Below are 27,988 nucleotides of genomic sequence, written 5' to 3' on the forward strand. Positions count from 1 at the left end.
AATGAGAGAAATGATGAAGGTGAGATCTGGAGACTATTTTGGGTGAAAGGACCCGTACCACTACAGAAGTCATTTGCTTTAAAATTTACTTTTGTTTCTCTGCATGTTCTTGAATATAGCATTATATTTCATTTAGGTGTTTCATGTATTAGCAACGGGCATTCTTTTTTTTCCCAGTTCAGAATTGCCAGGTGAAGTCAAGGTTTCAAAACTGACACAGAGAAATATCAGGAAATACAGAATAAGGAGAAAGTAGGACATTTGATCCTCTGTCATGCTCTTGTTACGTTTGCTCTCATCTTTTTCTTGCTTTTATACATTCTGCTTCGCCCTTTTTAAAATGACATGTACGTATGGTACTTTGTTTTAAAATGGATAGTTTCATCGGTTCATTTCTTTTGACTTTAACATTTATCTAAATTTAGGTTAGCATCCCCAGTTTACAGATTAAAGAACAGAGGCCTGGAGAGATTCAGTGTCAAGAATATTGAAGTAATTAGTCAAATAGATGCTGGAAGGATTATTGCTTCCCGAGGAATCAGGAGGGATATAAAGAAGACTTGGAAAAGAATCACTTAACAAACATGGTTGGGCATGAACAAGAAATCACCCCTGACCTTAGGGACTTTATTCTGGGCAAGCAACTTAGTGGTTTTCAAGGATGAACACACACACACCCCCCTTGGAATATGAGGTAGTAAAACAAAATTCTAGGCAATAATTTGCACTCTCCTCAAGGATAGGGTGGACAGACTTCACTCATTTATGATCACTTTATTTCTCCGACCCAGCACCCCTCCAGGGCCAAGGTGACAAAAATTCATCCTTCATGGGCTCAAAAGTTCCATCCGCCTGTTAGAGATTTCCTAAATGAAATGATTTTAATGAATAAGAATTGGGTTGTTGACGACTTTCTCTAATTTTTGAGTCCTTGCATCTCAAGCAGCCCGTGACCTTTAGCTTCAAGGTCACCATATGCCTCTCCTAGTAAATCAACAGGTGAGGTAATTTTTAAAATAATTCCTTTCCATGGCATTTGCTTATGCCATAGTTGCTGCTGCCACCGTTGTGCCTTAGCGATTTCCCAAGTGCTGTTATAGAGACCTAGAAATCTTAACGAAGAGTAACTTCCCTTAAAAACCATCTTCCTAATCACCTTAGTGTAAGTGGTACTAGATTCTGCATCCCACGCGTCAAGTGTGGTGATGTATGGGCTCTCTCAGTCTGAAGCTGGGTCAGGATTTCATTGACCCTATGACGTATTCATTTTTTTCCCTCTGGATAGTGAAAGTCTGAATTATTAAGAGAGCAGTGCCCCATGGTACAGAAATTAATGCTGCCCTCCATTCCCCTCTTCTTGTAGAAACTTAAGAGTAGGGAAATCTGCCATAAGAACTGACAACATAATGTTAAAATTTAAAGGTGTTGTGACTTTTGTAGATAGCCAGGAAAAAAGCAATCTAAGAACACCTGATTTGTGTTTTTTTCTGGGAGGCCAGTTGATTTATTTGACTCCAAAGAGGGGCATGTTTCCCTGGAAACTCTCATTTGCTTCCTTGCTGTTCACGGGTGGTCCCCCTCCCCCCCAGTTCATGGGATGTTGTAATATCTAAATAATGCAAAAAGGCATAGTTGTCCTATTTTTCCGCTATCTGTGTCACCTACCTTTCATCTTAACTTTTGTATGTGACTCTTTTAAAGATCTTTCCATTTACCAAATCCTGCCCTTAATTTAGAACAATAAAGACATTCACTGAGAATAGACATGTCTGTTTTTATTTACAAAACTTCATTTGTTTGCCATTTGGGGGCTTAGGAAAAGCAGCTGATAACTGACTTCTGTCAAATAGCTGAATAAATAGCTGAAATGATGTTCAAGTTGCCATGAAAGTTTTAGTACCTGAAACTAATGAACAATTTTGTCATCTCTTCTAAATGATTCTAATTTTTAACATTAAGTAGCATCAGGTTTCTTTTCTTACTAATTAGGAATGGAGCTTGCAGTTTCCTTGAATTTTCTTTTGTTTATTTAAAATTTGGAATAATACTATTTTTTCTTGTCTCATTTATGATGCAAAAATATTAAAAATATTTCACAAAGCTTGAAAGCTGTCTACTGCAAGATATGGGGACTATTAAAAGATAAAAGAAATTAAGTTTAAAAATCATCAGATAAAACAATCACAATGATATTGCAATTTATACTAGTGAATTGCCTTTAATAAAGTGAAAGTTGTAAATGATAAAAGGTGTATTGTTAATGGATTTAAGAATTCCCAACAGCCATCTCCCAAAACCTGGACTAAAAGATCAGAGAGGTTATATGTTGTTTTCGATATAAAGTAACTGAAAATGTGAAGGGCATATTGGAAAAAGAATCAATCACAATGGTCCTTTCTTGAATTGCCCTGTTTTCAAGATAAACAAAAGTAATGGTTTTGCTACATCCTCTGTGAACCTCAATTTCATGCATATTTCGATGTATATTTTCCCCTAAGTGCCTGTCTTTAACGCTTATCTCTGCCAGGGCTTTGCAGGTCATCAGCTTTCTTAAGTAAATCCAGAACTCAAGTTCTTAATCTCTTAGCAGTGTCTTGAGGGCATTTGCTCCTTAAATAAGAAAGCCATAATGGAAGCATTTGGAAATTTCTCCTGTAATTTCTTTTCACTGATACAATAGTCATGTCCTCTGCTCTAATTCTTTGAATTCTCAGTGTTAGCTTATGCTGAGTTTCTTGTCACATGTTTGTTCCAAACAACGTGTCCCTTGGGACAAATTTTAATGCATGATATAGAACAATGCCAGCTCTAAGGATGATGTGTCTGGAAACTTCACAGATTCAGTCTTTAAGATTATACTTGTTCAAGGAAAAGCATCACATACTGGCTGTAGGCTAATGCGAGGTGGGGCAGATGATAACTTTTCTTATAAAAGATTCTTCATACTCCAATATTAAGTGTGTGTGTGTGTGTGTGTGTGTGTGTGTGTGTATCTTATCAAAAGGAAAGTGAATTTGAAGCATGCCCGCTTTCAGGGAGATATATATCTATATATAGATATGGACACACTCATGGAGTCATTGTCTAATAGGAAGTGGGACTCTGAGCCATTGCTACTTCCAGGGATAATTTTAAATTTTATAATTAGCACGGGCACCACCAAACCGAACAGAACGCTATAGCAACAGACCAGGGTCCCTGAGGGTGCCTGTACTCCCGGACAGGCATTAATTCTTTAATTGTTCAATTGTGGTGAGACTGTCAGGGTCCTTGGGGAGGGACTGGGGCAGTCGGAAGGAGTCAGGACACATGGGATCAGGGCAGCCAATCTGTACTGATCGGAAGAGAATCTTTCGATAGAGTGACCGCTCATAGGGCTCTACATGTCCCGACAGCTGTCATCTCTGCCTTCCTCCATGGTTCATCATTTTCAGTGTATTGAAAGGATTCAGACTAAGAAGTAGGGCTGCTTCTTCACAGGGACTAATAGACTTCAGTTCTAGTCTATACACCCATCATCCCACAATACATTTTTCTACTGGAATTTGAGTTAAATAGCTTACCTGGGACTTGTCCCTCTTTTTCTTTAATTTATTCATTAAATACAAAATGTATTACCAGCATAATATATGCTTTGATACTTAGGGAGTAACTAAAGTGACATTTGTTCAGCAAAACCCTTTATCATGTGGGGTTGAGATATAAATAATAATTAATTGATGGAATGTTCTATTGACCAAATGCTCTATACACACACACACATTTTATACTCTTTATATATGTTTATATTCTGTATATAGGTAGATATTTTTGTGTGTATAAATGTATATACAGCAGTACGTATATATGCACTTTTAAGTTATGGGGGAAAGTAAAGGTACACAGCGATTATGAGGACTTCTGAGATGAGATTGCAAAGTTCTGGCTCTCCCTAATTCTAATAAAATGAGCAAAAAAGTAAGCTGAAAAAAACTAGCAAAATTACACCTGCTGTCCAAAATAGGATGACAGATGAGCATGTTATTTCTTTCATGGCTTAGAGTGGGGAATCAATAGATAAAATCAAACTAATATTCTAAAAAAGGAAGTGAATCAACAGATGATGCAAAATTATAACCACTAAAAATGTGGAGAATAGATTATAAGCCTTCTAACTCAGAAAAAGGAAATACCACACAAGCAGGTGCATACACACATGCACACGAAATAAAAGACATTCTATTTAACAAAAGATAAGAAGCATAGGGAACATGAGCAGACACACATACACACACACACAAGGAAAGGTCAGAATAAGATCAAACATCAAAAATATGGGACAAGTTATTTTTCAAAAGAAAAACATAGTCTTCTGTTTATCCGCTCTTCATTCTTCCCTTCCTTCTCCTACCGATCTCCCTATTTCTTATGTTCCATAAATGAGTGAAACCATATGATAATTGTCTTTCTCTGCTTGACTTATTTCACTTAGCATAATCTCCTCCAGTCCTGTCCGTGTTGCTACAAATGTTGGGTAATCATTCTTTCCGATGGCTGAGTAATATTCCATTGTATATATGGAGCACCTTTTCTTAATCCCATTCGTCTGTTGAATGGCATCTCGGCTCCTTCCGCAATTTAGCTATTGTGGACAATGCTGCTATGAACATTGGGGTGCATATGGCCCTTCTCTTCACTATGTCTGTATCTTTGGGGTAAATACCCAGTAGTGCAATTGCTGGATCATAGGGTAGCTCTATTTTTAACTTTTTAAGGGACCTCCACACTGTTTTCCAAAGTGGCTGTACCAACTTGCATTCCCACCAACAGTGTAAGAGGGATCCCCTTTCTCCACATCCTCTCCAACATTTGTTGTTTCTTGTCTTGTCAATTTTTGCCATTCTAATTGACTATGGAGTCTGGGAAACAAACTGAGGGCTTCAGAGGGGAGGGGGATGGGGGATTGGGATAGGCCAGTGATGGGTATTAAGGAGGGCACGTATTGCAGGGAGCACTGGGTGTTATACGCAAATAATGAATCGTGGAACATTACATCAAAAACTAAGGATGTACTGTATGGTGACTAAGATAACATAATAAAAAATTATTATTAAAAAAAACGTGACTCAGTTTCTTTAAAGGTGGCAAATGCCAACTAGATGCTGGATACAAGTGATATATTGGAAAGAATGATTTTCGAAGGGTGAGGAGTTGCGAGCTGACACACATTTGCCAATGTCTGGAGACAGTTTTGATTGTCATAACGGAAGGTGGGGGCGATCCTGACATCGACTGGGTAGAGTCCAGAAATGCTGCTAAATATTCTACAACACTCAGCACAGCCATCAAAACCAAACATATTTTTTAAAGATTTTATTTATTTATTTGATAGACAGCAAGAGAGGGAACACAAGCAGGGTGAGGGGGAGAGGGAGAAGCAGACTCCCCGCTGAGCAGGGAGCCCAACATGGGGCACAATCCCAGGACCCCGGGATCATGACCTGAGCCAAAGGCAGACGCTTAATGACTGAGCCACCCAGATGCCCCAAAACCAAATATTATGTCATCTAAAATGTCAGTAGCTCCAATGTTGAGAAACCCTGACCTAAAATGAAGTGACTAAGAAAAGGTAAGGGGGAAGTACAGAGAAAGCACATCAGGTAAATGACTTAAGATTGCTGGGGTGACAACATTACTACTAGGCAGGTTTAAAGTCGAGGCAAAAATGTGAAAAGGCCATCCTTTGTGATGTTGCATACAGTCAGCAATGGACACGAGACTATCGACAGTCTTTATGCATGTAATAGTATGATCCAAAACATAAAGCATATAGTAAGAAAACGTGAGGGGAAATTAATCAATATACTACTGTAGGAGATCAAATGTGTGTGTGTTTTAAACACCTATGAAACCTCTCCAATAAATGACATTATACTCGGCCATAATGAAAATGTAACAATTTAAAAAAAAATAGAATACATGGGAAGAAGAATATATAAGTAGTTCAGTTTGTTTTGTTCTATTTTCTCTTAATAGTCTCCAATGATTATTTCATTGCTGAATCAAAATACCTCCCCGAGTCCTTAGCTGTGTCGTTTCTGGGGCATTCAGCCTGTCATTTCCCACTGACTGTCCCATTCCGTGCCATGACTACCTGTCATGTCCATGAAGATGATCCCAACACTATCTTCCCACCCTGTCTTCTCCTCTGAGATGCCATTTACCTGCCACACATTTCAACTTATACATCTTCAACCAAAGTACGCTGAATAATTTTTTAAAAATCCGTAACTATTCAGCTTTTCTCTTAAACTACTGCCTTCTGGATCACCCACACTTAACCTCCCGGAGTTGTGTTTGTTTGCTTTTCTCTTGTCTCCTTTGACTCCCACTCCCTCCGTTCCTAGGTTGCGACTATTCTGCCTCCTTAACTTCCAAAAGTTTTTCTTTTCTCCTCTCCCCAGGTTATCTTGACCTGGATACTTTTAATAGCTTCTCCATTTTCCCCTGCCTGTGTCCATTTCAGTTGCAATCTGTTTTTCCATCAGGAAGATTAGTCATCCTGAAGGGCACCTTCCGAACAATCTCAACTTCTAAACCATAGTTTTTGAGATCAGAGGCACTTCAGATACATCTAACCAAACCGCTCATTGCAGAGGTAAAGAAAATGCATTAAGCATATTTAATTACAGAGTCATCACTGGAGCTCCAGGTCTCCTGCTTGCCATGCTGGTCATATTTCTTCTTGCCTTCCACATTCATACTTGTGCCCACAGCCTCTTGCATGGCTGATGGTAGTAAGTCTTGCTGAGGAGATGCAGATGTGACCTTGAAGACACATTGAGAAACACATTACTTCAAGGAAAAATGCCAGTGTAATTGAGTTCCCAGAGAGAGAGGAGAGAGAAACAGAATGTTTTAAACACTTTGAATCCTTTAAGGAAACACTGACACTGTCAGATAGAATTTGAGTGTGATCCTTAGTCACGTTCAAAAAAAAAAAAAAAATACCACAGTACGTTTGTTAAAATATTTCTTAATGAGTTATGTAGATAAGGAATGAAGAGCCATTAATTTTATTTCTACTTCAAATTGGTCTTTGGTTTATCTGCCATTTTGGTCTCTAAGAATTCTTTTACTAATAGGAGTCTTGCATGTGTCATAAAATCTTCATTTAACTTTTTCACTTGTCACTTCTACATCATTAGTAGAATGAAAGTCAAAGAATTCTTGTAGATTAAAAAAAAAAATAAAAGGTTATCTGTCGACCACTTGGGAGAAGCAATATTATTATTACCATTATAGGTGATGTGGCATTTGAGGGGCCTCTTTTCTAGGTCATTTGTACTCCTACCTTATACGATGAACTTAATAGATGAGAAATAGGGTGTTTCTTCCAGAAAGGGACATTAATTTCATAGAGAGAGTGAATATAAGCTGTTAAGTTTCTGTTAAAAACTGCAGAATAAGAGATAGTCTTTACTTTCAGCTGTGCCAGAAAATAATGTCCATTTATATAAATGAAAATCATGGATGCATATATAGGAAACAGCTAGGAGATTCTGAGAATGTTTTCATGTTTGGTTTATAGAAAGCTTTCCCATTAAGATCCCATCAAGTACATAGAAACACATATTTTATCATCTGGGAATATGTTTTGAACATAAGTATGTGAAATAACTCTATCTTCCAAACTCTTGTTTATATAAATGAAGTATTAAAAATGAAGCAATATCAATAGGATTCAGTTTAAAGAGAACTTTAGTCTCAGATGTCAAGACACAAAGTCTTTTTCCCCATTAGTGTTTCAACAATTTCAACAAGTATTCTTTGCATTTGTTTGTGTAGATCTGTGTGTCCTACTTTTGGTGAGAACTTTAAAAATTGTGTTTACATGTGAGCAAGTTAGTTAAAAACAGTCAATTGTTTGCGAAGCTTTGGAGATGACACAACTGTTAGAAAAATCATTAATAATTTTTACTTTTCAAACAATGATGATTAGAAAAATGTAACCCATTTTTAGTATTGGGATCAGAATCCTATAACATGTCCAGTGATGAATAGATTTTATTAATGTTACTAGAATATTTTAACCTTAAAATTTTACAAGTTGCTTTTGCTCAGTTTTTGCCGGCGAGGGAGGCAGGAGACGTGTATCGGTTCTAAATCACTCAGATGATTGTCACGGTGTCTCTGTAGGTCACGAGATGTATTTATGGGCAAAATATGTTTTAATTTCTCATCCATGTCTTAATGTTTTTAGAAAATGTTTCTTAAAATTAGATGTGTTATTTCTATTATATGTGTTATTCCTAGGAATTATGACATAAATTAAGAATCCCATAAAAATGATGTCATTGGGGCTTTCAGTGACTGCTGGAAGGTCAAAGATATGAAAGTGGAAAGAAGTCCGCTTTTGATGCATTTAAAATTTTTTGATAACGTATATAAAATAAGAGGTGAAAATGTAGGTCTGATAGCATTTTATCACCCCGGCCCATTTACACCGATACCCACTGCTTCCTTCAAAGGTTAATTAAATTATGAACGCACACCTGCAGAATATTTGTGTGTTTAAAAAATTCATTAAAAGTGGAATATACCTTCCTGTTTGGCCAATTCCTTAATGAATATATTTGCATTTAATAATAGCAGCCCACCTTTAGAGCTTTCCTGCTCATTTTCTCTGCCTTTATCCTAAGCAGACAGATTTCCAAGGTTAAGACCAAAGGCTTTGTGAAAATGTCATGGGTTTGTCCTTGTCGGAAAAAAATCTCAAAAGTCTTTTCTGGTAGTTTACTCCAATGTCATTCCAAGCAAAGGAAACTTTATCATCCCAAACATAAAACCAAAAATGTTGTTTTATAGTATTATGAAAGGCTTTATTATATATATTCTCCCTCCCAATTGATACATTTAAGCACACAGTTCATAAAAGATGACATTAAAGCTGTCTGCTTTCTTTGCAGACCCAAATTTCAAGTTTCTATCTTAAGCCTTCTCTTTTCAGGAAGGGATATGTGGGACTACACTCCAAGATTCTGGATGAAGACATATGCTTATTTCTTGGAACAAATTATATGTTATTGTTTATTAAGGAGTTATATAGACTCATGCATAAATCACTGAGTAAGAAAAAGGAGTTTCAAATTATTATTGACTCCATTTCTGGCTTGCTGGGGCTATACTACATGATTGTGACAGATAATTGCTCTATAACCAAATTTGATGAATACGATATGTCATGGTTTGGGAAAGTTCCTGATTCTGCTCATAAAGCTCTGCAGTCAGCAGTGGCCAGACTTCAGTGACGGTATCGTGTTAAGGTATCATGAAATCACATCAAATAACACATGTGGGTCAGTGGTCTCTCTGTATAGTACTAAATGATAAGTTGAATAATGTTAAGAATACTCTTTGAATCTTCAGTGAAAGAGACTATAAATAGCTGTTCTGATTATTTATTGCTACAAAAAATTACCCCAAATTTTAGTGGCTTAAAATGATAATAATCAATATTAGAAATATTTTTTTCCAGAATCTAGGTTAGGGGTTAGGAAACTTTTTCTTAGAGCCAGAGAGTAAATGTTTTGCTTGGCTAGCCAAGAGACAAAACGAAGGACATAATGTAGGTACTTATATAACCATTTTAAAATATAAATAACATTCTTAGCTCATGAGCTGTTCAAAAACAGCTTGTTTGGCTGCATTTGGCCTGCAAGCTATAGTTTGTTAACTTCTGGCCTAGATCATTAGCACAAAGGTACAAGTAAAAAATTTTAAAACCAGTGAATCATATTTCATTTGGTTTTAGGAATGGGTAAGTGTTGAAACCTCACTCTATGCTCTGGTCACTGCAACTATTCTGCTTAATGCTCTCAATTCTGACTGCAGACAGTTACCGCAGTGCAGTCTGATGGAAATTTCGTAGACCCTCTCATCAATTTAAGTTATAAAACTAGTGTGGGAGTGAATCCTAGATACCCAGCGATGGAAAGCAAAGAAGAAAGCAATGTTCAGAAAATTCAGTTCCTTTTTTTTTTTTTTTTTTTGAGTAGGCCTTAGATAAAGTGTAGAGTAATTTATTTCAGGGAACATTATCACTATTGTTCAATGCATAGCTAACTCCCATTATTTTTGTATTTAACATCTATATACACCATCTTTCTCTTCTTGTCCCCTTGTTCACCCCCTTTACTTCCCTTTCCCCACAATCGATCATTCTAATATGTTTCTAGGAATTACTTTGTATGTGTTCCTGTAAGATGTGTATTGTTGAGTGAGAATACATTTGTCATTTACCTCAAAGGTATGATTTCCGAGATTTCATTCTAATCTTTGTCTTGTTCATTGTTTTCATTGTTATATTTTGTAAGATGCATTCAAGTTGCTACGTGTACATGTAGTCTGTCATTTCTAACTCCTTTCGATGTTTCATTGAATGTATTAACATAATTTACTTGTCCACTCTTCCAAATAACATCTATTCCCCCCTCAATGTAAACAATTGTGTGATAAATATTTGCATACATGGCTCTATGGGAAATGTTGGTAGAAAATTCTCTTAATAATCAAAATGAAACTAGGAATTTGTTGCTGTTGTGACTAAATCAGTGCTTTACTGATCCCCTTGAACTATTATAATTTCTGCATATAACACAATTATGAAAAACACTATATATATTGAAAAGAAACAACATAAAATGTATTTTACTAAGAGAGTAAAGCCAATGATTAGTCTATTGGGCCTAAATATATTTACTTCCTTAGATTTGATTGAAGTGACAGTTACTGTCTTGAAAATGAGTTATTATGGCATTCTGATAATAAATTTTTTTCTAGTTGCTCTAACAATTACGTGTGCATCTATAACTTTTCACAGGCTAGTTACCATCAGGGTTTCATTCCACATAAAATATAGAAACCTTAAAATTATATAGGTCCATTTACTCCCCTCCCCATTCTCTATGCTATTGTTGTCCTATGTGTTACATGTCCATACATGATACAGCTCACAAAACAATGTTACATTATTTGCATTAAACATATTACATAGAAATTAAGAGAGGAAATAGTATTCTCTATATATCCAGAAATATACCATTTCTGGTATTTTCCATTGCTTTCTAGAAATCTAAATTTACCTCTTGTCTCATTTCTTGTTAGACTGAAAATTTTTTTTAACACTTCTTATATTACAAGTTTGCTTATGAAAATCATCTCATTTTTAAAGTTTAAAATGTCCTTTTTTGTCTTTACTTTTGAACAATAGTTTTGTCCAATATGACATTTTAGTCATATTTTTCAACAGTTGAAATATGGCATTCCAATGTTTTCTAGCATCTATAATTTTAGATGAGAAGTCACATGTTAACTAATCATTGTTCTCCTGTGTTTAATGTATTGTTTCTTCTTGTTGCTTTCAGGGATTTGTCTATTTTTGGTTTCAAATAGTTTGACTATGATACGCTTAGACATGATAATCTTTGGATTTGCACTGCTTTGGTGTCTGAAACTCTTATATCTGCACATTCATTATTTTCACCAACTTGAAAACTGTTTGGCTGTTATTCAGATATTTTTGCCCCATATTCTTTTTGCCCTCTGAGACACCAATTGGACTTTTTAAAATTGTCCCATGGGTCCCTTAGGCTCTGTTTATTTTTCTTTTTTTTTTCCCTTTGTTCTTCACATTGGATAATTTCTATTGTTCTACCTTCAAGTTTACTGACTCTGTCAAAAAAGATATTGTATTTTTCTGGGAAGTTCATTTGTTTCTTTTTAATTCTATTTCTCCGCTGAGATTCTTTTCATTCATTGTGATCAAATTTAGCTTCATATTACTCATTTTAGAAATAGTAATTGTTCTAAAATTCTTGTTTGCTCAAATACTTCAGTCATCTCAAGACTGAACTCTGCTACTTGACTTTTCTTTTGAAAATAAGTGACATTTTCCTGTTTCTTCATTTTCTCCTGTCAATTTTATATTGTACTCATTGTAAATTATATATTGTGTTTGGATTTCAATATAGGTGATTGAAGAGTATTGCGTTTTGTTTGCTTGCTTGTTTTAGCTGGCAATTAATTTAATAAGACTCAAACTTCAATCTACATTTCTTGGATGGCAGTTTAAACCTCAGTTCAGTTCTTTAATTCTTACCTGTGCTGCTTGAAATTTGCTAGAGGTTAGCCAAAAGTTTGTACAGGGTTTATACACAGAATTTGGGTCTCCTCTTCACTAGGTCTTCCCTTTCTGAAATTATCCACTCACTTGCAAGAGGCTTCAACTGCCCAGAAGAGTGGTAGGATTTGCAACACAGTTTTAGCCACCCAATTAGTCTTCCCTCAAGTTAAAAGCCATGTAATATAGGAAAATCACCCTTGTCCTTCCCTTCTTCTGAATATTGCCTGTCCTCTAGAAATGTCCTGCATTTGGTGTTCTTCAGTATATTCAAGTATGGTTTTGCTTCCTTCCCTTTTTCCCCCTCCCTCTCTCCTTTCTTTCCTCTCCTTTCCTTCCTTCCTTCCTTCCTTCCTTCCTTCCTTCCCCCTACCTTCTTTCTCCCTTGCTGACTCTTCTTCCTTTCTGTTGTCTCCTGCTCACTTGCTTATGTTCTGTCCATCTGTCTGTCTGTCTGTCCATCTTTTGATATCCCACACTGAGAAATACAAACATTCCCATGGTGTTATAAGATAAACCCTGATCTATTTTATATAAAGTAGTGTTGCTGAACTTGGATAAAAAATAATTTCAATTGAATTTTTAAAAATGTTTGTTTTCCTTTTTATAAAAAAGGATATCAGAGGATAGGCAAATGCCCTTTTTATCTAAAGTATTTTAATATTCTTCTTTGTTTTAAATATCTTCACTTTTAATATTTCATCATAAAAATGTTTCTGAGAAGGGAATTAAAAAATATGCCTGTAAAATCTGCTCCAGTCAGGTCTGCTCTAACTTTCATGTTGTCATCAAGTTTTAATAAACTTTGATATCCTTTTTGCCCCTGGAACTAGAAAAAGTATATTGAGAACCTGATTTAAGGGGAGAAGAATAATGAACTAGTGACCTTTGTAAATAAGTGGAATTCAAGACTGAAGTGAGAAAGAATTTAGCCTGGGCAAAGACTGATGAATGAGAGAAATCTTATCATCCTGAATGAGATCTGAACATGATTGTTTTTCCAATTTATCAGAAGAGTGGTAATTAAATTAAGGATAAGATATCAGCACTTGTTAGGTTTTCTCTACTCTTAGTCAATTGAAATGGCCGTGGTCTCTAAGAACAAAATTATTATTTATAATTAAGTGATTAAAACAAAAGAAATGGCCCTCAAAAAGAAGGAACGAGTTAGAGAAATATATGACTGTATCTCTCAACATACTAAGAGCTCTTTGTGGCAAACGGAGGAGAATAATAGCTCCTATATTATAGATATGTTTGTGTACATGTATGTCTGTGTATATTTACATGTGTTGTGCATAAATATAAATACACATTTAATTGCTATGTAGCAATTTGGGGCTTACCTAAACTAGATAAACAGAATGTGTGTAAGCGTAGCAGAATATCCTACGTCCTTGTGTGATCACTCATTCATTGGTAGATGAGCAAATGCATGATTTTGTTCTGTTAAAATGTTCTTTTATGACCAGAAAACCTATCCAAGTATGTAAAAATCATTAAAGAAGTTCTCAATAGGTCATCCAGACTCTGACCTGAAGACCTCAAAAATCACTGGATAAATACACATTACCTTCATAGTTTCATGAGAAAAATGAACTGACAAATACTATTGTCTTCAGCTCAGTGTCGAAGCAAGATTTCCTCTCTATCTACATTCACTTATAGGTGTTAGAGTGTCCAAGCATTACAACTGGTCTAGTTCCCATAAGTGCACAGATGTGAAGCCTGCCTCAGAGTCTTTGCTCTTGGTGCTGGAGTCTCTTCCGCTTTCTGATCCACCAAACCCCATGCCTAAGCATCCTGTGGTTCCAGCCAAGCTTTTATATTTTGGCTCCCCAAATTGTTTCTCTTGTTCTTTTGACAGACACCTGAGTGCTGTGGTGATTTATTTTTCATGCTTTTTTGTGTTTCGGTTTTCCTGCTGCTGATTTGTGTATATGATCTCAGACCTACCACCCCTCCTAGATTTTCAAATCTACATATACACTACTCAGCTTCTCTTACTGGCTTCAAGTTTGGCTTTTCGCTTTATCGTATTTTTATGCAATTAATTTTTCTTCCGATATACGACTTAAGCTGGCCTCCTCACTCCTGTCTTGTTCTCAGCTTCTCCAGCAACTTTGAGAACTTTGCTTTGTCTCTAGGCAAGCCATCCTTCATTCGGATCCCATTACTGACTTTCTGAAATTCCACTACCTGCGTCATATATTCTTTGTCTTTGTCTTTCTCTATTCACTATGATTTCATTACCATGTGCCTCTATGTTGGTATTAATCTTCATAGTATATCATTAACCTGATGTACCAGAGAATTAAAAGAGATAAAAATACAATAGTAATAATAAATCTCTCCCAAACCATGTAATTCATTAAGCCTGCCATTTTTTCATGATTTTCTAACCATATATTATTGAGGTCCCCTTGCTCATTTTCCTACTATGCCATTCAATTTTGAAATAGAATTTAGAGAACAATGGATTGCTAAACTGTGAGCATTAGCTGGCTTTTCATATTCCTCATTAATAGTATGTGAGTGTTAGCTCTCACCCACTGGGGCTATTCTGAGGCCCATGTTACAGCTCACTTCGGGGTGATTACGCCTGAGTGCAGGATACACACTGGGGACTGCGATCACAAAACAGATGGGTGGAAATGAAAAAAACGTAATGCCCAGGAGACATGGAAGGCCTTTATTACTCTGGTAAGAAAAGCTTGCCATGCCTGTCATCTGGAGTCTAATCTAGAGATTTATCAAAACTCTTACTCTTTCTTTTCCCATTTGACAAATTTTTTTTTGCTATTAAGTTATATGAGTTCTTTATATATTTTAGATATTAGCCCCTTGTTATATATGTGGCTTGCAAATATCTTCTCTCATTTCAGAGGTTGCCTTTTCATTTTGTTGATGGTTTCCTTTAGTTTCCTTTGTTGTGCTTTTTTAGTTTGATATATTCCCACTTGTTCATTTTGGTTTTTGTTGCCTTTGCTTTCGGTGTCAAATCCAAAAAAATCTGCCATGACCAATGTCAAGGAGACCACTGTCTCCAAGACCGTGTCAAGAAAATTGCCTCTTACGTTTTCTTCAAGAAGTGTTATGGTTTCAGGTCTTATATTGATGGGGGTTCAGTTTCACTCTTGTGGCTATCCAGTTTTCCTAACACCATTTATTGTAGAGATTGTCCTTTCCCTATTGGATAGTCTTGGCTCGTTTGTCATAAATTAATTGCCCATATATATTGTGTGTTTATTTCTGGCTTCTCTATTCTATTCCATTGATCTCTATGTCTTTTTTAATGCCAACACCATACTGTTTTGATTACTATATTTTTGAAGTACAGTTCAAAATCAGGAACTGTTATGTTTCCAGCTTTGTTTTTGTTTCTCAAGATTACTTTGGCCAGGGGATGCCTGGGTGGCTCAGTCAGTTAAGCATCTGCTTTCGGCTCAGGTCATGATCCCAGGGTCCCGGGGCTGAGTCCCACATCAGGCTCCCTGCTCAGTGAGGAGCCTGCTTCTCCCTCTGCCTGCTGCTTCCTTGCTTGTGCTCTCTCGTGTGCGCTCTCTCTGGCAAATAAATCAATAAAATCTTTAAGAGAAACAAGATTACTTTGGCCATTTGGTGTCTTTGTGGTTCTATTTGAATTTCAGGATTTTTTTTTTTTTATGTGTGCAAAATGCCATTGGAATTTCGGTAGGGATTTCACTGAACCTGTAGCTCACTTTGGGTAGTATGGACATTTTAACACTATTCTTCCAATTCATGAGCATGGAATAGCTTTCCTCTTATTTGTGTTTTTTTTTTCCAATTTCTTACACAATATCTTACAGTTTTCAGTGTAAAGATCTTTCACATTCTTTGTTAAACTTATTCATATTTTATTCATTTTGAAGCTATTGAAAATGGGATAGTTTTCTTTATTTATCTTTCTGATAGCTTATTGCTGGTAAATAGACACACAACTGATTTTTGTATGTCTATTTTATATACTGCAGTTTTCCTGGATAGACATTTTTTCCCCAAAGAAGATATAATAATGGCTAACCCACATATAAAAAGATGATCAACATCGTTAATCATGAGGGAAATGCAAATCAAAACCACAATGAGGTATCACTTCCCACCCTTTAAAATAGCTACTATCAAAAAGACAAGAAATAAAAAGTGTTGAGAAAGACGTGGATAAGAGGAAGCTCTTGCCTGCTGTTGGTGGGAATGTAAATTGGTACAACTATTGTGGAAAACTACTGTGGAGATTTCTCTAGAAATTTAAAATAGAACTATTATATGACCTAGTAATCCCACTTCTGTGTTTAAATCTAAAGGAAATGGAACCATTTTCTCAAAGAGATAGCTGTACTCCCATATTTATTGCAACATTATTCACAATAGCCTAGGTATGGAAACAACCTAAGTGTCTGTGATCGGATGAATAGGTAAAGAAAATGTGTGTGTGTACATACACACACACACACACACACACACACACACACCCATACAATAAAGCTATGGGCTTGGAACTGAAAGTTAGGATTCCACTTTCCACTACACAAAAGATCTAAAATGTAGACTTTTTTTTTTTATTACCATAATTCTTTTTTCCTTTATTCAGTGTAACATCTGGACATGAGAAGTGAAAATACCATACTGTAAAACCTTGAAGTCAGAAGAGAATTTTAGCTTCTCCCCTTCATTTTCTTTAAATAAATAAATAAATAAATAAATATGAAATAATAAAATACACATATGTAAACATATACATAGACATATGCATAAAGTGTAGCTGAGGGGTCTTTGGACAAGGATGCTGTTAACGTTTGTCTGGACGTACTGTGACTGTGTTCATGATGACCAGCTCCTGAAAGAATGGAAGTTCTTGATTTGGCCAAAATGTTTTCATGGGGTGGGGGGCGCCTGGCTGGTTCAGTCAGAAGAGCATGCCACTCTTGATCTCAGGGTTGTAAGTGTGAGCCCCACGTTGGGCACAGAGTTTACTTAAAAAGAAAAAATCCTTAAATCAAGAATTTTTTGGACAGCTCAGGTGCTAAAGGCTTTGCGGTGATATAAATGAAAACAAAGAAACTTGCTCTCGTGTGGCTATTACCGCATCTGTGATATAATTTCGACCCCCTTGGAGTGTCTCGTGAGCAGGTATGTCAACTAAAATGGCTATTGTAAAATTTGCATTCGTTGTGTGGTACATATTTTATCTTAAAAATATTTTTTATGATTTGTCAGCATAATGGAATTTTGAGCTGATTTTCAAGTTCATAGATTTTCTTTTTTAAATGTGTATATGTTATACCGAAGTTATAGGGACTTTGCATAAGGTTTTTTTAAAAAATATAATACTTTGACCATTTTGGAGTTGGGAAATATGATTGGGATGACCTAATCTCTCTCATTCCTTTTGCTTGTTTACAAAGTATGAACCACATCAGACAGTGACCACTCTGCCTCTTATACAGTTCCTGGGAAGTCAGACCACAGTCTCCTTTAATGATTCATCCACTCCAGACTGTTGGAATTTTTTATTACATATACCTTTACACTTGAAAGCACCCATTTTTTTCTGGTGTTACTCAGAGTTTGAAGACCTCCTTAGCCTAATAATAATTCCTAATATGCTTGAACATGGCTATTAAATGAACTTGGATCTAATTTTTTTTTTTTTTTTGGAGAGAGAGAGAGAAAGAGAGCACATGAGTTGAGGGAGGGTCAGAGGGAGAGGGAGAGAATCTTAAGCAGGCTCCATGCTGGAGCCTGACATGGGGCTTAATTTCACAATCCTGAGATCATGACCTGAGCCGAAATCAAGAGTCGGAAGCTTAACTGACTGGGCCACCCAGATGCCCTGGACCTAATTTTCTGTAAGTTAAACAGTCCTAAATATTTAACATTCTTCATAAGTCTTACTTTTCATTCTTTCTTCTACATATCTTAGGGTATGAATTACTAATTATAATTGATATTATTATAAAGCTTTATAGTTTATTATGCATTTCATATTCATGCTCTCTTTTATTTGGTCCTTCCACAAACATTGTGCTAAACCGGGAGATGAGGTGCTTGTGCACCGAGATAAGGAAGGAAGAAATCTGGGAGGAGAATGAAGGTTCACGGACAGAGTAGGAGATGGGTACTTGAGCATAACATTCGGTGATGGTAGTGGATTCCAGGAGCCGAGCTACATGAAATCAATGCCTAGAATAGTTTCTCTTTTCTGGTTCACTAATTTCCATACCAAAATCAACACCCATAATTTTTGCAGACTCTTACTGGCTGGTTAGGTGGACACTGAATCCCATTCTGATCAACTTGGTGTGGAAATGTATTCCCATGCACCAGGAACACACCCGGACCTCTCTAAATGAAACAGGCTGGTTATCCACATCATGCTACCATGATCTTTGGTCTTCCCCCCTTTCCCTCCAGTTCTTTTTACCTTTCTTGCCTGTCCCCTCTGTCTCCCACAGGGTAGGGAGTGGAAAGAGGGGAGCTCAAACACATCTGTGTATTAAGAGTGTGGGGATAAAGTTGGGTCACAAAAAGTTGAAGTTACCTCCACTCCGGAAGACCTTTGAGAAGTCATTTCTCCATTGTTTTGTTTTGTTTTGTTTTGTTTTGTTTTGTTTTGTCCTGAGCACTGCCAAATAAGATTTAAAAGCTGGAAATTCTGTGTCACATTAAAAAAAAAAATCACAATTACTTGTCAAGTTCGTGACTGAGGGCTGAGTAGATCCACTCAGATCCTGAATGTTTAAACTTACAGAACATCCTTAAGCCTCGATGTGACGGCCAGGGTTGAGAAATCTAAGCTCAGGTCGGTCTTCTCTTCACAGGGAGTTGGCTAGCAGATGGCATCCTGCTCGGAGCGTCTTGCTTGTCTCTGGTTGTCTCCAGCTTGTAGAGCAAGAAAGCTTAAAAGGCTATTAGGGTTTTGTGGGTCAGATACCCAATGGCAAAAATTTCCCCCACTCCCCGATCCCACAAAGAAAACAGCCTCTTTTTGAAATTGGACACTTTAAAGAAAGATTTATGAACCTTCAGGGTTATGAAACCATCTGGTGCTTTGGAGCTTGTAGACCAGTTGCTTTGACAGTTCAAACTCTGCACTGGGCCCCCGCTCCTCCTTCTAGAATAGTTCAGTGCAGTCTCTGTGTTGATACCTAAGACTCTCATCTTCTAAATCTATTGAACGACTTATGAAAATCAGTAGGATTTGGAAGAATATACCTGTTACTTTTTAAGGGCATTTTTACTGTTTGCTACATGCTGCCTTAAGGAGCCCAGTTGGTGAACTCTGAGTTTCCACTCTGCTTAGCTTCCTTGCAGGAGCACTGTGTAATTTTGGTTTTGTTTTGACAGTTGGTGACCTTTGACCCCTCTGAGTAAAATGTTTAGGCTGAGGAGAACTGAAAAGAGCTTTCAGATGGGATATTTCCAACCTCTTTCAAGCTAGAGCAGTCTCCCCCACCCTCAGCACAGCAAACCCTTATATAGAAATGGTTTTCAGCCTCTAGACGGTGTTCTGGTGGAACACATCAGATCAAAGCCTTGCTTAATATGTTTGAAAAATGCACATCCGCATTGCAGAGCAAAACATGCTATGGAAATCAATAATATCATATTCAGGCAGCCCTAACTTCAAAGCAACCCCTAATGTGTGTGCTCAGTTTCAAAAGAAAATGGAGAAAATGAGAACAGGGTGCATAAGCTTTCTCTGCTTCGTTCTATTTGTAACCGAGCTGAGATCTCAAATGTCTCTTTACTGCTTTTTGACGGGTCCCCAAGGACTCTGGGCGTAGGGCAATCTGCTTGCTAATTGCCTGCACCTGTGATAATCCTGTACACTGAGGTTACAAGAGTGGCAGACTTTCTTCCACCCCATGCTTTTGGAATGCAAATTATTTACACTTTATTGGAGGAATAACATTTTAGGGGAGAATATAAAATGAGAAACCCAGAGATAATGTGGATTAACCCTTGAGATTCTATTATGCCCAGCAAATTGTTTTGCATTGGCTGTTTATTTTTCCACGGTTGTTACAATATTTGTTGACCCATTGTATGGCTTTCTGTCACTCTCCTAAGTACAGTATAATTATGTTTTTAATTATGTGATTATCTTTAATAATCCTTATGTCTCTATGTACTCTTCAGGGGATAGGACAGATATTTTTACAGGTTGAACTTGCTTGAGGAGAACATTAGAACATGTAATCCGAGGTGTGCGGTTATAGGGTAGCACGGAAACTGTGTAATGCATTCTTTCATTACTTAATTTGACACTTGTGTCAGGCATACATTATCTGATTTGCTAGAAAGTAAGTACTAACCAGAGTGTGATGGAAGCATTGTATAAAATCAGTTCTCCCACCAACTCTTCCTCTTTCCTCTGTGTTCTTTCCTGAATCGGTGATGGTGAACTGTCACTGAACCATGTCCAGGATGTACAGCTCACAGCAGGAGACCCAGGGATTGAATCTGTTTCGTAACTTTGCCCGAGCCTGTTGGACATTGTCTCAAGGGTCAAGCGAACCAGCAACGTTCCTTCCATAACAAGAGCTCTTATTTTGCTTCTCAGTCTGTGATAAGTCTACTTGTTAGCAACCTTTTCCAGCACAGTGTTAACATGTCAAAGTTCATGTGACAGCTTGAGATGAAAACTGTTTGAATTGTGGGCTTTAAGTGATGCTACACAGTCATTTGTTTAGAAAATGGGGAGATTCCAAATTGACCAGATGTTGGTACACTCCGAGGTTTGTCTCCATCGATTCTGGACCTGACTCATTTGTGACCGAATCTTGGTTCCTAGTACTGCCTTTCATTTCAACTGAAACTCCAAAAAAGGCATCAGAGACTTTGATCAGTTTCCTTTACATTTATTTTTAGATAATTCCTCAGTTGCAGCTTATAGGCTAAAGTATGACTTCCAACTCCTTACAGAGTGAAATTGCTCTGAAATTGTTCTTTCTTACACTGCTCAGGAACTGGGGTAAAAGGCAGACTCGGGCTGCTCTCTTTCCATTCTGCCATTGGTAGGAAAGAAGAGGGCTCCTGAGGCGTTGTCCAGTGAATACAGGATAGAAGCTCAGGATTTCAGAGCCCATTTTCCTCACTCCTCTTTTTTTTTTAATCCTCCTATCCTATATGTCCCCAGTTCTCGGGCTTTTCTTCCAGAGAGCAGGTATTTTCACTTGACTCTCATGTCAAGTGTTATGAAAATATTTTTGAGTTTTGACAGATGTTATCAACTTTAGTTTTTCTAAGTAGCAGTGCCGGATAAACTCTGTCCTGGGGATTACTGACCTTGAGTCTGCCAATTGGCTTTGATCAATGGTTGCTGTCACTTTTCAGAAAGATGCTTTTTAAAACATCACATGATGGGACTCTCAATTGTAGTTGGACCCCTCAATATCCATCTGCTGTCCTTACTCAGAGATTTAGAAGAATCTCTGAAAAATATCTGCGTACAGTTTTATATAAATGTATATAATTATATATAAACATATATATATATACACATACATACATATATGTGTGTATAGATAATAACCTTTGCAATACCTTAATGTTGGTGTTACTTTTTCTTCCTTCCTTCTTCCCTTCCTTCCTCCTTCCCTTCCTTTCTTCCTTCTCTCTCCCCTTCCCTTCCTCCCTCCCTCCTCCCTTCCTTCTTTTCTTCCTTTCTTTTTCTCCCTCCCTCCCTTCGTGTTTCTCTCTTTCTTCCTTCCTCCCTCCCTCTCTCTCTCTCTCTCTCATTCATTCATTTATTCATTCCAGCAAAGTTAACAGACAGTGTAATATTGGTTTCAGGTGTACAATATAGTGATTCAGCACTTCCATACAACACCCAGGACTCATCACAGCAAGTGCCTTCCTTACCCCCATCATCTCTTTCTCCCATCCCCCCACCCACCTCCCCTCTGGTGACCATCAGTGTGTTCTCTACAGTTAAGAGCCTGTTTTTTGGTTTGTCTGTCTGTCTCTCTCTCTCTCTCTCCTTTTTTTCCCTTGGCCTGCTTGTTTTGTTTCTTAAATGCCACATATGAGTGCAATCATACGGTGTTTGTCTCTGTATTTCCTTTAGTAGTATGCTCTCCAGCTCCATCCATGTCATTGCAAATGGCAAGATTTCATTCTCTTTTATAGCTGATAAATACTTTTTATTTTTATCAAGACAGGCCAAAACAAATTCTGTTCCATCTTTCACTTTAGAATATTTGGTCTTTCCTCTCAACCTTATGAATCAAGTTCTAGTTATCCCTAAATTTAGTGATATCCAGACAGAGTTTGTTACTATTTGCCATTTTATTAAATGCTTCATCATGAGATCTTCATGTGTTTTTCTGACCACTAAATTTCACCAGAGCCAACCCACAATTTACTTCAAAACCATCACAAGAGTTTACTGGCCTTGACCTCTTGGTCATTTGTTTGAGATTTTTATACTAACCACACATTTCTGGGTAAGTGAGCACACATATCCATGCATTTCTGCAATATTATGGTAAAAGTCTTGGTCAAGTTGTTTTCAAAGGGGGTGGGGAAGCTGTATTTTTAGTATTCGTGTGACCCCTGGGTCCTGGGTAAAATGCAGATTGCAGAAAAGAAGACATGACCAATCCTGGAACTTTGGCCTTTGGCCCAGAAATATATCTTGATGGGTCTCTGGCCGAATTTCCACAGCAGTTCTTAGCACAATAAAACTGACAACCATGAGCTTTTCTCAAATGTTTACACTGTAGTTTCTTAACAACATGTGAACACAATTGAAGCATTTAGAAATAATCTTTGGATTCTCAAAATTCACAAACTTTCATCTGAACTTGAAAAATGCTATAGGCAAGGAATCTGGAATTTCTAGCCTGAAATAACTGAATTAAGCGAGAATTATGTATGTGAAAATGCTCTGTAACTTGTAACTGTCATGAGGATGTCAGTCATTGATTTTTATAGTTTGATCATGTTCTTTGGTTTCCCTGAAACAAGGTTCGGGTTAGGTCAGAGTTATTTGGTTGAGGTATGTGTGGTAGTTAAATATACACTGAATGGATTTCAGAATAACTGATTCTCTTCTTGCTGCTGAGTACCAGATACCTATCTGTTGGTTCTGTCTGTGCACATTTCTTTTACCCCTACTTCTGGAAAGTTTTTTTTTCTTTCTTTCTTTCTTTCTTTCTTTCTTTCTTTCTTTCTTTCTTTCTTTCTTTCTTTCTTTCCTTCTTTCTTTCCTTTCTTTCTTTTTTCTTTCTCTTCCTTCCTTCCCTTCTTTTCTTTCTTCTCTATTCCTCACCTGAGTTCATACTTTTTGAGTGGGGCTGACCCTAATATCCTACTCCAGAGATGACTAGCTATGTTCATTTGATTAGTCCGTGGGTGGACATGTGAGTAACGCTAGCTTAGCTGCAATCATCTAGGGGAATTTTGCTTGAACCACTGGGAGGAGTCATCTTAACAGCTTCTAGTAGCTGTTTTCTTCCCTGTGGGGACAGTCTGCCTGAGAATGAAGTCAACATGGAGAAAAACCAAGGTATGGAGTGCAGGGACACATTCCTAGTAACAGAGGTCAAGCTCCCGCATCTACCCACACACACTGCCAGCTCTTTGATCCAATGAACATCTTCACTTTTGAGTTCCTGTAGTTAGTTTCAGAGGAGATTCTGTTCCTGGAAACTAAGTGTTCTGGGTTATTCCCACTCTGTCATTCCTTGACTGTGTAATTAATTGTGTGACTTTGGGTCTGCCACCTAACTCCTCAGATTTAGAGTTTTCATCTGTAAAACTAAATTGTATTATTTAGAATTCCAACAGAAAGCAGGTGGCACGAGGAGAGCCGAATATTTCAAGGAGTGCTGATTTATAAAGGTATGGGAATTAGGTAGTATTAGGTGAGCAATATAGTATAGATCCAAAGAGAGAGCAGGGAGTATATCTGGAAACCGAACAGAGAGACTCTTGCAGAGAAGGAGCAGTGATTTGTATCGGGAGCAAACTTAAGAGGGGAGCACCAGGGGGATGGATAAGCTCACCGGCTCCATTCTCCTTCCTTCGCTCTGTCTCCTGCCAGGGCTTCCTGTTTGCTGACCCCAACAGCAATGGACAGGGGCCCTGCTGATGTGGTCCTTGGAAGTGGGAAGCAGGGGGAGAGGGGTGGAGAGTGGGTCTGGACAGGCAAATAGAAGGATCTTCAGTTTGTCTCCTGGTTCTAAAATGAAATGAGTATCGATGAAAGAATAAGGGAACTTTGGGATCGGTTTGGATTTATGTACATATATGTGCGAGAAAAGAGGAAAACAAATCTCGTGTGTGATTTTATTCTTCTGCACATTTAACACTCCAGTTCATTAAGAACACAAATGGTCAGTGCCATCAGGTTGTTTCTAACGAGGTAGGGCAGAAAGGGTTAACGTACTAGTTTAAGTAGATAATGCCTTTGTTCAAATTGTTCTTAAATGTTCCTTTCAGTCAGTAATTAGAGTGGGACTTGATCTGGGTGTCAGTTTTGAAAATGGATAAAAAAAGTAATTTTCTTTTGAATGTACTGGACTTAGAGGGCGTTATCTTACTCAATTACATGTGCTTGGTTAAAAAGAAAAAAAAAAAACCAGACAAAAAATATATGTTTACAATATAGCCACTCCAGGCAGGCCTGGTGTTTCATCTGGTTTCTTCACTGAAGAAACAGCAGTTTGTTTCGATGTTTAAACAGAAGTTGACCGTGCGAGGTTTATTGCAAGATGGTAAAGTATGTATTAAACCACATATATTGTTCTTTGTGGGTGATCTAAAGAATGTTCAGGAGTAACTTTCTCTGAGATTCTTTTCCCCGCTGATTTACTTGCTGAGTAAGATACGGTTCCACTGAGTGGTGCAGTAGACGACTCGGGGAGAAAATAGTAATTTTGCATAATGGTATGCAGATTCTATACATTTCGAAAATGCCTCTGTTCTTGTTCCTTTATCAGGACTGCATCCTTATAAATATGAAGTGTAAATGTATGCATGTCAACATGCAGGGTAGAAAGGCCACGCTCCTTCTTGGTGGTAATGATGGTCTGTGTCTGGTTCCAGAAATAGGACAGGCTCCTCCCATCTTGGGATCGTTCTCCTGTGCCCCACCCTCCACCGAGGTCAACCTGTGGCCAGTGGCAGGTGTATCTTGCACCTTGTACCTGCAGGTAGCTTGCACCTTGTGCATGGCTCGAACTATGGTTGTACCGCCCTCCAGAACTCTGTTTGGTGAATGTGGCATCCAAACTGCCGTGTCTCAAGACTTTTTTTAATTCAGAGGGTTTCATTTTGAGGCTTTAACCCATAGCAGTAAAATAGACTTCTGGAAAAAGAATGCAAACTCATGGCCGGAATTGCCCTCGAAATTTAAATTGGATATCTTACTAAGCTGATTGAGTTCTATTTTCATAGGTTAGGTTGGTTTTATTGGCTGTTCAAGGACTACCTGCCAATGTGTAAAGGTAGACAATTCATCATCTGGACGACTTACCATTGGCTATTTCTGCATGGCGGCCAAAGAGCGTGGCTAACACCTGCCACACTCACTTCCGTTTGCATTGGTGGGCTGCGGTCTTTGCATGCAGCGGAAGGGCTCAAAGATAGAGGATTTGACCCAGAGGGGGGGAACATCCAACTTGCAACGATTGTGAGAAGAATTGAATAAAATTTGGTTTCACCCTAAAAAAATTGGCATTTTCTTGTTTTTGAGTTTCTGTTATGGACGAGGCAGTGTGGGGGATAGTGGTATACACTGTTGCATTTCTCTTTTTGTCCACACAACAATGTACTGGTAGGGATTAAAATCCTTGGTTTACAGATGGAGAACTCTTTCTCTCTTGCTTTCCTTACCCCTCCTATATATAATTTGTTATACATTTTAACCATTCTTTAGTCCTAAATCTCTTTTGGATTTATCCGTTTCTTTCCTGACCTCCTATGACAAAGTGCTCCATCTCTCTCCTGGATAATCAATAGTCCCCTAATTAACATCCCTGTATCCACTTCGGTTGTCTTCAATGTAGCTAGACATCACTTGAAAAATACAAAGCTAATTATGTCTCCACTCCTTCAACCCCCAGATGGCCTCCCTCTGTCCTTTAGAGTAAAGTCCACGTTCCTGTGTCATTGCCCATGGGTCTCCCAGGGCTGGACCTTTCCCAGGCTTCACTCATGCCCCATCCTCCCTCTTCTCTGTCCAGACTTCACAGTTCCTTGAACTGATAGCTATAGTTTTAAATATTGAAAGGTTCTAGGTTTTTGGCAATAACTGAATATTCACTTTAAAATAGTGTTTTGAAAATGATAGATTATTATAGATTCTAGTATTTTGGAAACTGTTTAGTGATCTATCTGCATGTTTTGAAACAGTTTTATCATCTATAACCCTCCTGTGAAAATGATCATAAATTGCTTTTATTTATTTATTTTTTCTTGTCTCATAGTAGTTTTCCCTGAAAGATTGCTTTTAAATCACAATATTGCTTGGGTATTTACTTTTGCATATGCAATACCACAAAGAGACAGATCAGTTGCTGCTGTGTAACTGTGTTTGTTTATGTTAATAAAAGAAAGAGGAGAAATTAATCTGTTGGCAAGCACTTGGCGTGTGGAAGGTGAAGCTGGTTTATGTTTGTCAGTAGTTAGTTGATCTGTGAAGTTTAATTCCCATCCAACCGGTGTTGAGTAATAGAAGTGCAAATGTTGGCCCTGGCTTTGGTTAACTTTTTTCTACTGAAATTTATAAACACCTCTCAGTTGTTAGCAATTTACAAAGATTACAGATTGCCTGAAACTAACAATTCAGGAGGATGTAGAAACTTCCCTTCATTCCTCTTTCAGACCTTATTTTTTCAGGCATCTTTTAAAAGATAAGAATAACGGAAGATACAGAAACACAGCTATAGCTGGTTAGCGGCGGGGAGTAGGCATCTAAATTGGTTTTAAATTTTAAGAAGTAATTGACATCTGGGATGTGCTGCCTGGCAGTTACCCTCTTCTAACTGATGCCAGTTCCTCTCTGAAAGGAGATTTGGGGACAGAGAGGCTTTCTGGAATCCAATGAACCCGGCTTTCTTATTGGTGAGAGTTTGAAAAACAGTAGCTGTGGAGACCTTCACTTTGCAATACAACTTGAATACTATTGGAATGTATCCTTTTCCTGTCACCTGCATCCATTTTGTAACTTTTCATGGACGTGTCCCTGATTCCCAAGTTAATTAATTTTCCAAAGTAATTTACAGCTGTGATGTAGCATTTGTGGTATCTGCTGTGTAATAGTTAACAGTAACAATCTTTGAAGGTTGGTTTGCTGTTGGAGACTTAGGAATATTCAACCCAACCATGACACTTCTCTTTGTGCTTATAAAATGGACCAGTCTCGTTGCATGAACTTAGAGTGGTCTTCAATGTCTCCTTGACTCCCGTGAACTAATTTCTTAGGTAGTGACTTCAGAATAGGCATTTGGAAATACAGCAATGTTTCAAACGACTCATGAATAGAGAAGAAAATTTTCTGTTGTGGGTCAGCTGAAAGGTGAAGTTGGTTTTAACAATGAAATACTGACCTTTTGAGACACTCAATGATATTTTCTAAAACAAAATAGCTTTGTAATATTTGTTTCTTTTACTAATTTATGTCTTTTGCAATTTTTGTGCTAAAAGGAATATTCTTTAGGGGAAAAAAAACCACTGGAAGTGACATTTTTACTAAGCTCTCAAGAGTTTCTGTTTGTTTTCAAATAAATAAAAATGGTGTATGTGATGCTCTTTACAGAGACTCTTGGTGTGTTTCACAAGTCAGTTCTCAAAAAA

The 27,988-nt window shown here is 37.5% G+C and overlaps 1 long non-coding RNA gene across 4 annotated transcripts in view; it reads left to right on the forward strand.

Annotated features, from left to right (window-relative positions):
• LOC123791032 (uncharacterized) overlaps window positions 1–27,988 on the forward strand; it is a 563,175-nt gene that overhangs the window by 512,325 nt on the left and 22,862 nt on the right. The gene's annotated exons all lie outside the window — the stretch shown is intronic.

The sequence above is a fragment of the Ursus americanus genome, chromosome 32 (assembly GCF_024610735.1).
Source record: "Ursus americanus isolate L20-20 chromosome 32, mUrsAme1.1.p, whole genome shotgun sequence".
Classification (NCBI taxonomy): domain Eukaryota; kingdom Metazoa; phylum Chordata; class Mammalia; order Carnivora; family Ursidae; genus Ursus; species Ursus americanus.